Source organism: Carex rostrata, chromosome 2 (genome assembly GCF_964058835.1).
Source record: "Carex rostrata chromosome 2, lpCarRost1.2, whole genome shotgun sequence".
Classification (NCBI taxonomy): domain Eukaryota; kingdom Viridiplantae; phylum Streptophyta; class Magnoliopsida; order Poales; family Cyperaceae; genus Carex; species Carex rostrata.
In genome coordinates, this window is record NC_135919.1 from 11,051,171 (window position 1) to 11,067,080 (window position 15,910).

Consider the following 15,910-nt stretch of genomic DNA (forward strand, 5'->3'; position numbering starts at 1 on the left):
TTTCTACATCCAACTTAAGCTCAGGATTAAACGGGGTATGTCAGGAAACTTTCCAAGGCGGTCCACCTTCTGTTAGATATGTGTTCTAAAAGTTATCTTATGTTGATCACTTTTACATGTTATGTTTATGAATTGGATGCTACATGCATTTTGTTCCATGAAATTTATGTTTATCTATAGAAGTGTTCAAGAAGATGCTCTTGGTCTTGAACCATAGAACTCTATATGATGACAAACATAAATCTCTAAAATGTTCACAAACTTGGTTATTAGCATGGAACACTAATATACCATGATAAGTTTGTCATGTTGATTAAAGTACATTGTAGTTCTATAAATGTTGATAAAGGCTTATCGTTTAATAACATAAGTATATGAAAGGTTTCATATATTGAACAGACCTAACGAATGAAAATATTATATGGGTTATGTTAGTGTCATTAATATTTTCATTGTGTCTTAGAATTCTAAGATATGAGATGTATTTCTTTTTGAGTTAGGCTGGGGTGCTATGGATAGCATAATGGCCTCTATGCTACGGCTCAATATTCGAGTTTTCAAAATCCAAACGGTCGATCCGAACCGTTCATCTTATTCTCCATATTAATATCTGCTTGGAGACCAAATTTTACATTTTTCTGAATTTTTTTACTATTTATTAAGTATTTTACAAAATTGTTGATCCAACGGTGGCTGCACAAAACAGTAAAACCGTTGGATTAGCGATTTTCAAAGTGGCTTAATAAATAGTAAAAAAATTCAGAAAATTATAAAATTTGGTCTCCAAGCAGATATTAATATGGAGAATAAGATGAACGGTTCGGATCGACCGTTTGGATTTTGAAAACTCGAATATTGAGCCGTAGCATAGAGGCCACTATGCTATCCATAGCACCCCAGCCTAACTCTTTCTTTTTCACATGAGAAATATATAATGTAATTAGTATTAAAAGCTGCTTATCATAAGTGGTGATAAAAATATTAGTTCCTTGTATATAACTTGTGCGGGAGAAAGTTATATGTCAATAGTATCATTGCCCCTCATTTATAATGAGTGATGATATTTTATGGGCCCCTTGGTAAAGTAGAATTATAATGCATGCAATATAACTGAAGTGCAGTTATATATTTATAATTTACTTAAGAGACCAAGAAACGAATATAATACAAAGATGACACGGTCCGACTTTGTATATTATTCATAATATCATGTGGCAAGGAATGGACACAAGTAATGTTATTTGTAACGTTACTTTAAAGGATCATGTATTGTAAAAAGGATACTTTACATCTATGTTATTTGGGTAACTATAATGTATAGCTAGAATACCGCTTATAGTTTATGGTAATAAAATGTTTTATGCCATTGCCAACATAACACAAATCCTCCATATAGGTCACACCAACTGAACGAGAAACAAGAAAGATATTTTATTTATATGATGTATATTGTTTCATATGACATGAAATAATATATATGTGATAAATAAATATCATGACTGCTTAGAACGAAAATAAATTTATGAGAAGTGTGCATGTATATTATTTGGTATAATATGGTACATATTATATAGTATAATGTACATGACACATAATTAATAATGTGCAAAATATTATTATAACATAAGTTTATTAAAACCCAAAATGAATATGAGTTGAGGCAGTTACTGTAGCGCGCACTGTAGCAGCGGCTAGGGTTGTCTCTTTTAATAAAGAGAATTATACTAGGAATGTTACACAATGGAAACCCTAGTATATTTGTATATAAGGAGAGGTAGAGAAGGTATTCAAAGCGTAAGCAAGCAAGAAATTTTCTGAAAATTTATTTCCTTCTCTTCCTCTCCCTCCTAGCCGCCATCTTTCTTCCTCTCATATTATTGGTTTCTCTAGTGAGAAATTATTAGAAGAACAAAAAGGGTTATTAACTAGGTTCTAAGCTTAGATTAGATTAAGATCTCTAGCAAGGTCTTTCTAATCCTTGTTTAGTTCAAGGTGAACACTAGGAGGCCATTTCGACAAACGAAGGTATCCAAAAGATATAGAAGAGAATTCGACTTCTCTCTATTTACCAAATTGACATTTGGTAGAGGTATATCCAAATCACCTTTAGTAAATAGATTTGTGATTAATGAATGAGTAGATATCCATTTGCATGCATTTGAATTGCTTTAATATAATTAGCATAATAAAGTAGATCCATAGATGCTTGTAAGAAGGTTAAAATTTTTGAATTTATTGCCATGCCGCATCATGAAATCCTTCACCTTCAGTATTCCTTTGGCATCAAAACCCAATTTAATCATTTTACAGATCTACTCCATGATTGATTTCTAAAACTTTAATCTACTTACCAATTAAATAGATTAATATAACATATTTATACCTTGTTTCCAAATCACAGTTGGAATGCAGACCGAGCGAGTAGAGCCTCACCAGGGAAGGAATCGACTCGAAGTATCACACGTGTGATACCTCTATCGGTTATCCACCAGGACTAACCAGAGAGCGGTTTATTTCTTTTGCCAGAAATACTATAAACCGCGGAATTCTGCAAAAACACTATTCACGGGGAAAAAGACGAAAACCTGTAAACACGAATTTTCGGTTACTCAGTTTCATCAATAAGCAAAACTGACATACCGCGAAATTCGGTAAAACACTATTCATTGATCCCGTAAATATTCTCCACAACAACCCGCAAGATTATACGTCAACTACGTATAACTTTCTTTTCTCAACCGAAACACTATTTGGGAGAGAAACCGAGAAAGAGAGAAAATACCGATTCGATTCTGCACGAAACTATACAAGTGAATTAGTGATTTTTCTCTCTACCCCTCCACCCCTATTTATAGGGTTTAGGGTCGGTTGCCAAATGACCAAAATCCCCTCCAAGTTCGGCCTATTTACAAGATATGCCATCGAATGGATAAGGATGATGACATGTGGATAAGATCGATGACGTGTCATCTGGATAGGATTGTTCGCTTACAAAGGTAGGCTACAAAGTCTCAGGTATAGCAAGCTATACCAGTTTAAACCTTGAATCTACTCTCGTCTAGGGTTGCAAGTGCACAACCCTATCCGTATAGTATATTAAGGTATCGATCCTCAGGGACGGTTTAATTCGATTCTAAATCACCACTTATCTAAGCTAGTTACTAGAAGTGTGAAAAGTTGGGTTTGGTTTGTTTATGTTTCCTAATTTCGGGTGTCAATTCAATTAACAGTAAATGAAAGCAATTAAAGGTTTTGGTTTTGAACAATGATAAAAGGCGTTCCTAGGGTTTCAGGTTTCATCCCAAACTTTGCCTTCTCTGGACCTATCATGCGACTCGCATCATCTCTGATGCGACCCGTATGATGCGACTCGCATCATCTCTGATGCGGGTCGCATGGCCCTCGAGCAGAGCTGACATGTGTTCGTATCTAAGTTGATTTCTTGTGCGAGGCTTCAACCTGTGGCTCTCGCCTACTGGTATCTAACCTAAATTGATTGTCTGGTTAACTAGAGGTATCTACAACCTTTCGATAATAGAAATTTCACCTCTCGGCTACTATTGATCTTAGATCTACCTCAAATGCTCAATCACAATTACAAGATACATCAAGGCCAAATTACTAGAAGAGATGCTATAGACATCTAACAGTAGACAATCAAGAATCAATCAAGAAATCACAATCAAGCAAACAATGAATACTCAAACAACAATCACACAAGTTCAAACTTAGATCAAAACACCATTCAACTCAAAGACAAGGTTTAGAGACTACATCCTAACCCTAAGAACTAGAGATCTACTCAAGCATAGCAAAAGAAAGCATAAAAGAGAGAGAGAATAGGCAGATCATGATGAAGCTCAAAGATCCAAGGTGGATTGGAGAGGATCTTGCAATCTTCTCTTCTTCTCCAAGCGATCTCCAATCTCTCTCTTCTCTCTTGATCTTTTCTCTCTCCTTGAGGCTTTGAATCTTTAAATTTCGGAACCCCCTCTCTGGTAGCAGGGGTGGCCTATTTATAGGCTTTTTAAAATGAGTGCTTCAATTCTGGGCCTTTGCTGTCTGCTCTGGAAACTCGCGATGCGACCTGCATCAGGTCTGATGCAACCTGCATCAGGTCTGATGCAACCTGCATCGACTCTGATGAGGGTCGCATCGGCTCTGATGAGGGTCGCATCGGCTCTGATGAGGGTCGCATCGGCTCTGATGAGGGTCGCATCGGATGTGATGAGGGTCGCATCGGATGTCTCAGATTTCAGTAAATTCCCTGATTTTGCCTGTTTTCGCCTGATTCCTGCAAAGTAAGAACCAAAACATAGCAGTACCACATTCTATGGATATTCAATGTAAAAGGCACCATTTGTTGGTTCAAAACATAGATTTTTGTATGGAAACAAGTCGAAATAATAGGTCTAATAAAGTGATATCAAATTCCCCCAAGCTTAACCTTTGCTTGTCCTCAAGCAGAGATCTGTTCTTTGTTACCGGGCTGGACTCTAAATGCAAGTTAAGTTCCTAAATGTGAAAATTTACATGAGTTGCTTAAATCAAGAACCTCGAGAATCTTTATGGTATGATTTGGACTTTCCTTGATCAATTTTGATTCACCCCACAAATTGACTAATCAAACTTCAAGTTCTAGAATGTTTTAATACTTGCAAAGCTGAATACTCGAATTGATCAATCTATCATTCTTTTACTAAAATCAAGCTCTCATTTGTGGAGATTTTCCCTTTTTCTCCCCCAAGCTTGGAACAAGCTTAGGTTAGCAAGTCGCGGACTTCGTGTGTTGATATATGCAAGAGTTATTTTTCTTTTCTAAATTTGGGAGACGAGCTCAAAGGCGCCCAATATGACTTATTGCCAGTACTCTTATTTTCTCCATCCTTTTTTTTATTTTTTATTTTTTATTTGGGAGACGAGCTCAAAGGCGCCCAATAGGACTTATTGCCAGTACTCTTATTTTCTCCATCTTTTTATTTTTTTATTCTTTTGCTTTTGCACATATACCATGAATACACACATCCATTGGTATTCATTCATACCAATGAATATCCAAATTTTTCTTTATTTAAAATCCCCATTTCCCTATTTAAAAAAGCACAGTTCAGTTTCAAAAATTGATTTTTGATACAATTCAAGTTTTCATCCTTTCAAGTTCTCAAAACATCCCTTCCTAATCAGTTCTTTGATCAATTATGAGGTTAGTTCTAATTTTTCAAAGTCATCCAAATCACAACCAAAATTGTTCAAACAAGTCCTTAACCCAAGCAATCACACAAATTTATCACCTAAAAATGCAAATTTTGGAAAAATAAACATGACCTAAATGCAGATACAGTTTTCTTCTATTCACCCCCCCAAGCTTGAATGAAGCATTGTCCTCAATGCTTGAATTCACACAAGAAAAGGTAAATAGAAGAAAATATGGAAACTAACCAGACATGGAGTGGGGGGTGAGGCGGGGGCGTCTCACTGATTGGTGGGAGGTGGATCGGGTGGTTTTTGGTGGAGCGCCTTGTCGAATGTGTCGGAGGGATACACCATTCTTTCCTCATAAGGGTCGGGTGGTTTTTTCTTTCTAACACACCAAGGAACATAATGCATCGACCAGGTTGGTTGTGCATGGCCCGTATGATGGTCTGCATGGTCCGTGTGTCTGTGATCATCCGCTGGTAAGGTCTTGTGCATGCATGTGGCTAGGTTCGTGCCCATCAGCTTCTCGATAAAGTTCGCGATCACATTTTGCTGAGTTTGGAAATCCTCAAAGTGTCCAGCAGTGCAATACGGTGGCAAATCTGAGTGGAGCGTCGTGTTCTCAAACATTTGCAAAAGAAAAATCCACCCCATATCTTTCAAATCTTTGATCGACCACCCGATCGCGCTTATGTGAGCTTTCAATTTCCCCAAGAGTGTGGCAGTCCGATCAGGGTTGAGATCTGCATTTAAGATCACAGGACAACTTTTATCTGGATCTAGGAACTCATACCTGAAATTTACTGGAAGAGGCTTGAGTTCAGGAGTGAGTTTCTCTGTCTGGTCCTTGACGCGGGTCGCATCATGGTCTAAGCGGGTCGCATCGGGTGGACTCGACTCGCATTCTGACCTTGCATCTGCTCCATCCGACTCGCTTCGACCAGCTTCAAGGCCTTCAGACCATGGCATGCGACTCGCATGAGGTTGATGCGGGTCGCATCCAAGTTCTCCCAGGTCAGCTGCTTTCACATCTGCTCCATACACTGATTCCAACTCGCTTGTTTTAACCTGCAACTCAGATAGATAATCAGGGTAATTTTTAATTGAGCTCCCGTATCCCTCGCGAAGTTGTCCCTTAGCCAATTGATCCTCCATGTTGATTGTGCAGCATGCTTCTGGTTCAGCTAATCGTCGGGGAAAGGGTACCGGTGGTCTGTAAGGTGCAGGTTTCTCAACCCCTTTCCCTTTCTCTTTGTCAGACTCTTTTGATGCGGGTCGCGTGGTACCATTGCGGGTAGCGTCCACAGGTTCTTCAGGTGGTGTTGCTGGTCGCATTGGCTCGATGCGACCAGGATTCACAGGTTCCTCCGAGGTTGATGCGGGTCGCATGGTGGTGGTGCGGGTCGCATCAGTTGGGATCTGATCAGTTGGGATCTGATCAGTTGGGAAAGCTGGTTCATCGTACTGGGTCCCACTCCTCAGTGTGATCGCCTTAGCTTCTCCTCTGGGGTTTGGTTCTGGCTGCGCGGGCAGGTTTCCAAGTTGTGGTTGGCTCGAGGTGACGATGTGACTCAGTTGCTCCAACAATTTGCTTTGGACGGCCATTTGAGTTGCCATCGATTGCATTTGCTCCCACATCATTTGGTTCATCTTCCCTTGCTCATGTGTGAAGTTGCTCACAACGGGATCAATGTACGGCTCGGGTGGATCGGATTGGAATGAGCAGTTGTTTGAGTTGTCGAATGGTGCATTGTTGTAGAAGTTGACCTGTTCAGGTTCCTCATCCCATTCCGCCAGTGGGCAATACTCGTAAGAGTGCCTCCTATCCCCACATATGACACATGGCTGTGGTTGATGGTTACCGACTGCCTTCATGCTCATTTTGATTAAAGCCTCCTCCAGCTCGGCAGCTCTAGCAGATAGAGCTGCGATCTGATCAACCCTGTATCGACCGCCTCCTCCTCCTCGAGAATTGTCGTGGCCGGACCACTGTTGGTATGTTGCCATAACGTCTTGAACTTCTCTGTCTCTTCCACGCGAGTCGCGTCGGTCGTGATGCGGGGCGCGTCGAGAGGTGGTTGTGCAGGAAGAGCTGTGTTCCTGTGGTAAGAGAAAAATAAAAGAAAAAGATACAAATTAAAATCTAGATTAACTTGGATAAGCAAAAATCTAGAAAAGAATTGATAGCCGTCCCCGGCAACGGCGCCAAAAACTTGTTCGCTTACAAAGGTAGGCTACAAAGTCTCAGGTATAGCAAGCTATACCAGTTTAAACCTTGAATCTACTCTCGTCTAGGGTTGCAAGTGCACAACCCTATCCGTATAGTATATTAAGGTATCGATCCTCAGGGACGGTTTAATTCAATTCTAAATCACCACTTATCTAAGCTAGTTACTAGAAGTGTGAAAAGTTGGGTTTGGTTTGTTTATGTTTCCTAATTTCGGGTGTCAATTCAATTAACAGTAAATGAAAGCAATTAAAGGTTTTGGTTTTGAACAATGATAAAAGGCGTTCCTAGGGTTTCAGGTTTCATCCCAAACTTTGCCTTCTCTGGACCTATCATGCGACTCGCATCATCTCTGATGCGACCCGTATGATGCGACTCGCATCATCTCTGATGCGGGTCGCATGGCCCTCGAGCAGAGCTGACATGTGTTCGTATCTAAGTTGATTTCTTGTGCGAGGCTTCAACCTGTGGCTCTCGCCTACTGGTATCTAACCTAAATTGATTGTCTGGTTAACTAGAGGTATCTACAACCTTTCGATAATAGAAATTTCACCTCTCGGCTACTATTGATCTTAGATCTACCTCAAATGCTCAATCACAATTACAAGATACATCAAGGCCAAATTACTAGAAGAGATGCTATAGACATCTAACAGTAGACAATCAAGAATCAATCAAGAAATCACAATCAAGCAAACAATGAATACTCAAACAACAATCACACAAGTTCAAACTTAGATCAAAACACCATTCAACTCAAAGACAAGGTTTAGAGACTACATCCTAACCCTAAGAACTAGAGATCTACTCAAGCATAGCAAAAGAAAGCATAAAAGAGAGAGAGAATAGGCAGATCATGATGAAGCTCAAAGATCCAAGGTGGATTGGAGAGGATCTTGCAATCTTCTCTTCTTCTCCAAGCGATCTCCAATCTCTCTCTTCTCTCTTGATCTTTTCTCTCTCCTTGAGGCTTTGAATCTTTAAATTTCGGAACCCCCTCTCTGGTAGCAGGGGTGGCCTATTTATAGGCTTTTTAAAACGAGTGCTTCAATTCTGGGCCTTTGCTGTCTGCTCTGGAAACTCGCGATGCGACCTGCATCAGGTCTGATGCAACCTGCATCGACTCTGATGAGGGTCGCATCGGCTCTGATGAGGGTCGCATCGGCTCTGATGAGGGTCGCATCGGCTCTGATGAGGGTCGCATCGGCTCTGATGAGGGTCGCATCGGATGTGATGAGGGTCGCATCGGATGTCTCAGATTTCAGTAAATTCCCTGATTTTGCCTGTTTTCGCCTGATTCCTGCAAAGTAAGAACCAAAACATAGCAGTACCACATTCTATGGATATTCAATGTAAAAGGCACCATTTGTTGGTTCAAAACATAGATTTTTGTATGGAAACAAGTCGAAATAATAGGTCTAATAAAGTGATATCAAGGATCGATGACACGTCATGCGGATAAGCACGAATCTGAAAAGACCCGAATGCCCTCGGCCCGAACACAAATAATGTTCATATAATTATTCTGAACAATTATATATATTTTTCTGCGGTTGTTTGTTTCGGTATCGATGACGTGTCATCTGGATAGGATCAATGACGTGTCATGCAGATAAGGACGAATATGAAAAGACTCGAATGCCCTCGGCCTGAATACAAATAATATTTGTATAATTATTCTGAACAATTATATATATTTTTCTTGCGGTTGTTGTTTCGGTAATTTATACAACGTGTCCTGCACATTTATAAATTAACCGGTTAACTTTTATACAACGTGTCACACACGTTTATAAATTAACCAATGTTTTTGCTTGTTATTTTTACATAACATTTATAATTTAATTATAACACGTATAATTAATTATAACCATCTTACTATTGATCATAACCAATTTATAATCAATCACAATAAGATTCTCCGATTAACTCCTATATGGTGTGACCCAATAGGATCTGTGTTATGTTGGTAAATAGAGTTAAAACTGTTTTAACTTCTATAATCATGAGCGGCATCTGGCAACACATCATGACCATCCAATTACACAGATGATGATGTACAATACAATATCACGATCCAGTAAACAATTTACTTGTGTCAGTTCTTTTGTCACATAGCTATCAGATTAGTTTCAAGGTAGGTGTGTGTCATCCTTGTAAACTTAATATTTTCTTGATCTTGAGCAGATTATCAAATATGATTACTCTTGTAATCATACCGCGCGCTGATAATCTTACTCTATCAAGGGGCCCAATGATGCTATAGCTCGTATAGAGATACGAGGGACAATAGTACTTTTGGTAAACCATCACTACCTCAGCTAAGCCATGTATACCGAAGAGCTACCGTTATAACTGCATTTTACCGACAGCGTTTGATAACAATCACACATATACATTTCTTAGTAGGAAAGATGAATACCTCATACTTTAGAACTTAACACTGAATGAAAGCATTAATGACACGAACACAATTCCGTATAATGTTTTATTCGGGGTCTGTCAGATATCATGTTCCTGGAACATATATCTATGTGATTAAAATGACAACTCCTTGTCTATGGTCTGTAAAACTTGACCATCATTTAATCCACATACTAACCTTACAGCGGTAATTAGTGTTCCTGCTAATTACCTTGGTCAGTGACCTTTTAAGAGTATATATCATCTATATTATGGAGTTTCACAATTTCAGTCATGAACTCGAAATGATCCATAAATGCAATAATACTCAAGGCAACAAAATGATATTAATCATCCAATTCATGAACAAAGCTTTATGATAAATTATCGTATTATTGACTTCTAGATTATTACACTAACAGTATCGGGGTAACATAGGGAAGAGGTTATCAATTAATATAAGATACTTTCTAAATGAGAATTTTGAACCTGTCAATGCTTCTTCGTCATTTGATTTACATCAATACTACACCCAATATAAAATTGAATGATTAAGATTTATGTTTTTTAGCCAAAATATCAATAGAAATTATTTAATGTAACATATAGTAATAAAATGATAAATGATAAAAGAAACAATAAACTATGATACTCTAGCTATTGCAATAGGACATCACAAAAAAATGATGTACTAATCCTATCAAATATCTCTAGATATTTGTGAAGGTAAAAAATTACTATTGCTAAGATAATTAGTAGACATAAATTGTTATTCCTGAAGTTATTACTATTACTGGCAGTATTCAATTAAGTACTTTTATCCTTGCGGATATTCACAGATTATTGTAGTAGGAAGTATAACCCATAATTAATTTAATTTATTCAAACCTTTTGTGTTTATTGACTCCCGTAAATTTATTAATTATCCAAAATCTTTGTATAACATTAGTTTTAATTTTTTTTGATGTATATATGATTAGTTTTAAAATTTTGAACAAGTTAAATCAAATTTCAAAATGTTTGTCTCATTTTGTTTTTATGAGGAAAACAACTTTAATTTTGAATAGATTTCAATGTCATGTGAATATATTTCTTTTACTATTTTAAAATTGAATAAAAAATATAAAAAAAACTTTATAACCAAAGAAAACTAATTTAACTTTAATTTTGAGCCTAATACTGGTAATTTTCCCGTGTTACAAGTGGATTCATTTTGAGGAAAAAAAACAATTGTAAATTTATTCCGGAGCAGAACTCAGAAAACTATCAAACTATTAAACTATTAATAAAAGGAGCACAGCTGCACATGACACTGTTCACAGACTATAATATTTCAGTACATAAATACATAATACTTGTAACGAAGTATATTGAAAAGATTCGGGCGTACGAGATGCGCTCGTAAATAAGACACTAGTGTCGTGTTTACAACATAAATATATTATATTATAAGAAAAAAAAATACCTCATATAAAATAATATATTTTTATAAAATAATTAGATTAAATTGACAAATAACATTCATTAAATAACATATTAACTGACATCTGTAAGTAAATAATTACATATAAATAACATATTAAATGACATATACCACTACAGCAAAAACGTTTTTCTGCGTCTGGTATCAGCGACCGGTTCATACGCCGGTCTCAGAAAATTCATTTCTCCGGAAATAAAAAAGAAATTAATCGAAAAACGGCGACCAAACTTTCTGCGACTGGTATCAGCGACCGGTTCAGGCGCCGGTCGCAGAAAGTTTTCGCGAAAAAAAATTAAAGGCGCGCGCGTCTTCTTCTCCGTGCAGAACCCTCCTCGCGCCAAACCCTAACCCTTCTTCTCCACCAGTGCGTTGCTCCCTCTTCCTGTTGCTCGCTATTGCTCCCTCTCCTTCTTCTCCACCGTTGACCCTACCAGATTTCTCTTTTCTTCGCTATCTCTCCCTATTGCTCCCTCTCTTCCCCCTTTCCCTCACTGTCTCTCCACCAAATCCAGCAGGAACGATTGGCGTTTTTCAGATTTGTTCTTCGTTTAGCTCCTCTTTGAAGGTATGGCATCCATCTCCTTTTTGATTTAATAGCTGCTTAGATAATGGTTTAGTGATTTCTCGATTTTTTTGGATTTTCGTCTTTCCCATACAGAGCCAGCAGGACTCCCTTCCTTTCTGCGCCAGTCAGCAGCCAGCAGGAATTTTGAGATCAAAACCCCCTCTCTGCACCAGTCAGCAGCCAGCAAAACAGATTGCTCGATTCTCTTCATACTGGTACAAGTCATGTTGTTCTCTTTCTAATTTTGTTTGATTTGGGTAAAATAGCAGGCATGAATATAATGGTTCACTTAAAGGTTGAATGCGGGCCTGAATTGATTAAATTGTTGGTTAAATTTGGTAGTTATCATACTTTGTTTAGCCTAATTATTTTGACGATTGATCGATTAGTCCACCTATTAGTTGGAATCAAAAGATTATATGATCATGTATATAAAATATGACAAGGAGAGATCACTTGATAACTAGTTAGAATTCCAAAGATTATATTACTGTTAGTCAACTATATATATAATAAATTGGGACCAGATTAATAATGCTCTAATTTTGTCTGGAACTTAATTTGACCTAACCAGAGTTCATTTTGCTCTCATATATATAAGAAGCCATACAGTAGTCAACTAAAGGTCCAGTAGACTTGATACATGCATAACCAATGCTAGAAATTGTGTCAAAATGGTGCTTTTAAAAATTATGTCAGTTGCTGTGAAATAAAGGAAAAAAAAAAAGTGTTTTCTATGTAAAACTTTGACCTTACTGATATGGTTCTAACATGTACTGGTACTGACCATCTTTTAATTCTCATTAATCAATGTGTATAAGAGGAAGAAGAATTACCGAAGAAAAATTGGTCACCGCCAAGTAGGCTATTACTCAACATGAATTACCGAAGAAAAATTGGTAAGTAAAATTTTCTGAAACAAAACCTCTAATAATAAGGATATTATCTAGGAAGTACGATATTAATTGTCCACTATGCATTGCAGAAGCACTATCAGTTTGCATCGGATGTAGTGGAACGTGAGGCATGGACTACATTTAGAAAAATAGCTGATGTACGGCTGAAAGACATGCTTAATAAATGCAAGGGGGCAGCAAACAAGTAGTACGGAGATTCAATGCTTGAGTGGAAGGAGCGTGGGGCTGCTCCTCGCCCCTACTGCGAATGGATCAAGCCAGCGTACTGGCCCGGACTCGTCGATCATTGGTGCAGCGATGATTTTACCAGTCGGAGCAAGCGGAATGCAGAAAATAGGGCCAATGCCGAAGGTGCAGGGGCTTCGACGGGCTCTGTGAACATGCTTGTTCACAAACAGCGCTTCGTAAGTTATTTTTCATTAAATTAATATATTTTAATTCTTATTGAATATAATCGAACTAACCTTGATAATCTTTTTTTAAATGAAATTGTTTTTCAAATTCTTAACAGGAGCAAACACAAGGGCGCGAACCCAGATGGAGCGATGAGCTGTTTCAGCCTACCCATACGAACAAGAAGACTGGGGAATACGTTAGTACTAAGGCTAAAAATGCACAGGTAATAGTACTTTCGAATCGTTGTATAAAATATCATGGTTCATGTTGTACGTAACATTATTGTTATATTTTACAAAATTTGCAGCTAAAATATGAGAAAGCTATGAAGGACAAGTATGGAGAGGATAAAGAGACATGGCCCAGATATGACGGCGATCTCTGGTTCACTACGGGCGTTGATGATCAGAATGCCCACGGCGATAATTATGGTCTCGGTGCTCTAGGTAAAATAAACATTCTTTGAAATTTTAAATTTATTTTTAGCTTTGTCAGATAATACTAATTGTCTTACTTTTAATGTTTCAGGGAAGACGAGAGGCATGTTTCGCTCTGGTGGGTCTAGCAATGCACGGTCGCACTCGTCACAGTCATATTCTTCTATGCCGCCATCGACGCATCTCACAGAAGAAGATGTTGAGAGGATATCTTCCCGGCTACTTGATAAGATGGAGGCTCGCATTGAGGCTCAGGTGGAGGCTCGGTTGGAGGCTCGGTTCAGAGCTTCGGTACGAAATTCAATATTTAAGTATGTTTTAATTGTGAAATGTAAATCCTAAATCATAATTATCTAAAATATCTCTTTACAACTTCACAGGGAGGTTCAGGCTCACAGCCGGCCTCGATTCCCGCTCCTCAGGATGACGAGGATGATGACGAGGATGACGACGACGATGGTACTGTTTAGTTTAGTTATTTATATCTTGTTCAGATGTTGTCTTGACATTTAGATTATATGTTTATGTTATGCGACATTTAGATCGATATATTACTTGACATTTCGATGTTTATGTTTGATTGATATATTATCAGTTTTTTGATATTTATGTTTATATCTATTTTTTATGTATCGATGTCTTTTATTTTGTGTATGTATCGATGTTTTGTATTTAGGTATTGTATATATCGATGTTTGTGTTGTATGTTGGTACGTGTCGTACCAATTATTAAATGGTGCAAATTTAAATAATAACAAAATTCTAAAAAACTGTTAGAAAACTTTCTGCGACCGGTTTTTGAGTTTCTGCTACCGTTAATTGGGTTGCTGAAATGACTTCCTGACGTCAGCAAAAACAAATAGCGACCAAAAATATTTGGTCGCAGAAATGGTATCAGCGACCGGCATACGTCATTCAGCGACCGTTTACGTCAGCAGAAGAGCATCAGCGACAGTGCTTTCTGCGACCGGTCTATCAGCGACCGGATTCATCGATCAGCGACCGTTATTATCTTCTGCGACCGGAAATCCGGTCGCAGAAAGTAATTTCTGCTGTAGTGTACGTTTTTGACATTTTTAACATATTTTTGTAAAAGAAGAATCTCAAATAAAATAACATATTAAATGACAAATAATATTTTTAAATGATATAAAAAACAGAAAGAAATGAAGACATGATAAATCAATTATCAATCAATTTAAAAGTTTCTTAAATAATAGAAAAAAATCATGACCAATAAAAAGATGATACAATTTGCATGGGACGAGTATGTACAAATAGATTTAAACTTCTACACGTAAAATAAAAATATAAAAAAGATACATAAAATCATAATATTTAATTGGACAGCCGATATTTAATATGAAATTAATTATTTTAATCAAAACTGTTGACGGATTAGAACATCTACATATTTAATATAAAAATAGAGAAGTGTCAACTTAGAATGGCCAAATTTTAAGGAGTGAAAGATACCGACGAGAATTACTATAAATAAGAAAAATAATTTACTTTAGACTTCTCTGAATGAGCTATTTACGAACATTTTTCAAGTCGATCTCGATGAGCTACAAATTTATTTTCCAACCTGATAGGACCATGTGCCCAAGGCCCTTATAGAACCAACCTTAGGCTACAAATGAGAACTTGGGTTGAAAGTCACCTCAATGAGATCAACCCAAAGACAAATAAAGGCTCAAGATGGAATAAATATAGGCGGCCTAGTTACACGGCCCAACCCGAGATGGGAGCATTCCGATCCAAGGCCTGACCCAGAGTCGGCTTAGGATCCCCTCCAACAGTTCTGACAACGCGGAATATCAGAGCTGGAGGAGGCTATTTAAGGTGAACAGTTCCATTGAATGAGGGGACACTTTCACTACTTGAGACACGGCATAGGATAGAGTTATAGTGTCTCACAACTATCCTCGGGTTCCAAACCCCGACTTAGATACCCTCGAGTTCCAAACTCCGACTTAAACACCCTCGAGTTTCAAACCCCGACTTAAAAATCCTGGACCGTCTCCCTGAGACAGACCATAACACATACGTACACATCCAGTCACAAAATTCATTACGAATCTCGAGTCTTACCTCGACATAGGCCGTATCACAGCCTTATCTGACTTTCTGCTATCTATCATATATTATAATGGAAGCATTCTCCTGGCCTGATCACTAGCACCGACATTTCGCCTGTAATAATGTGCAACGATAATAATATACGTCGCCTGAACACTAGTTCGGTCAACTCTTTCATTCTAAAATATAAGAGAAGATAGCATG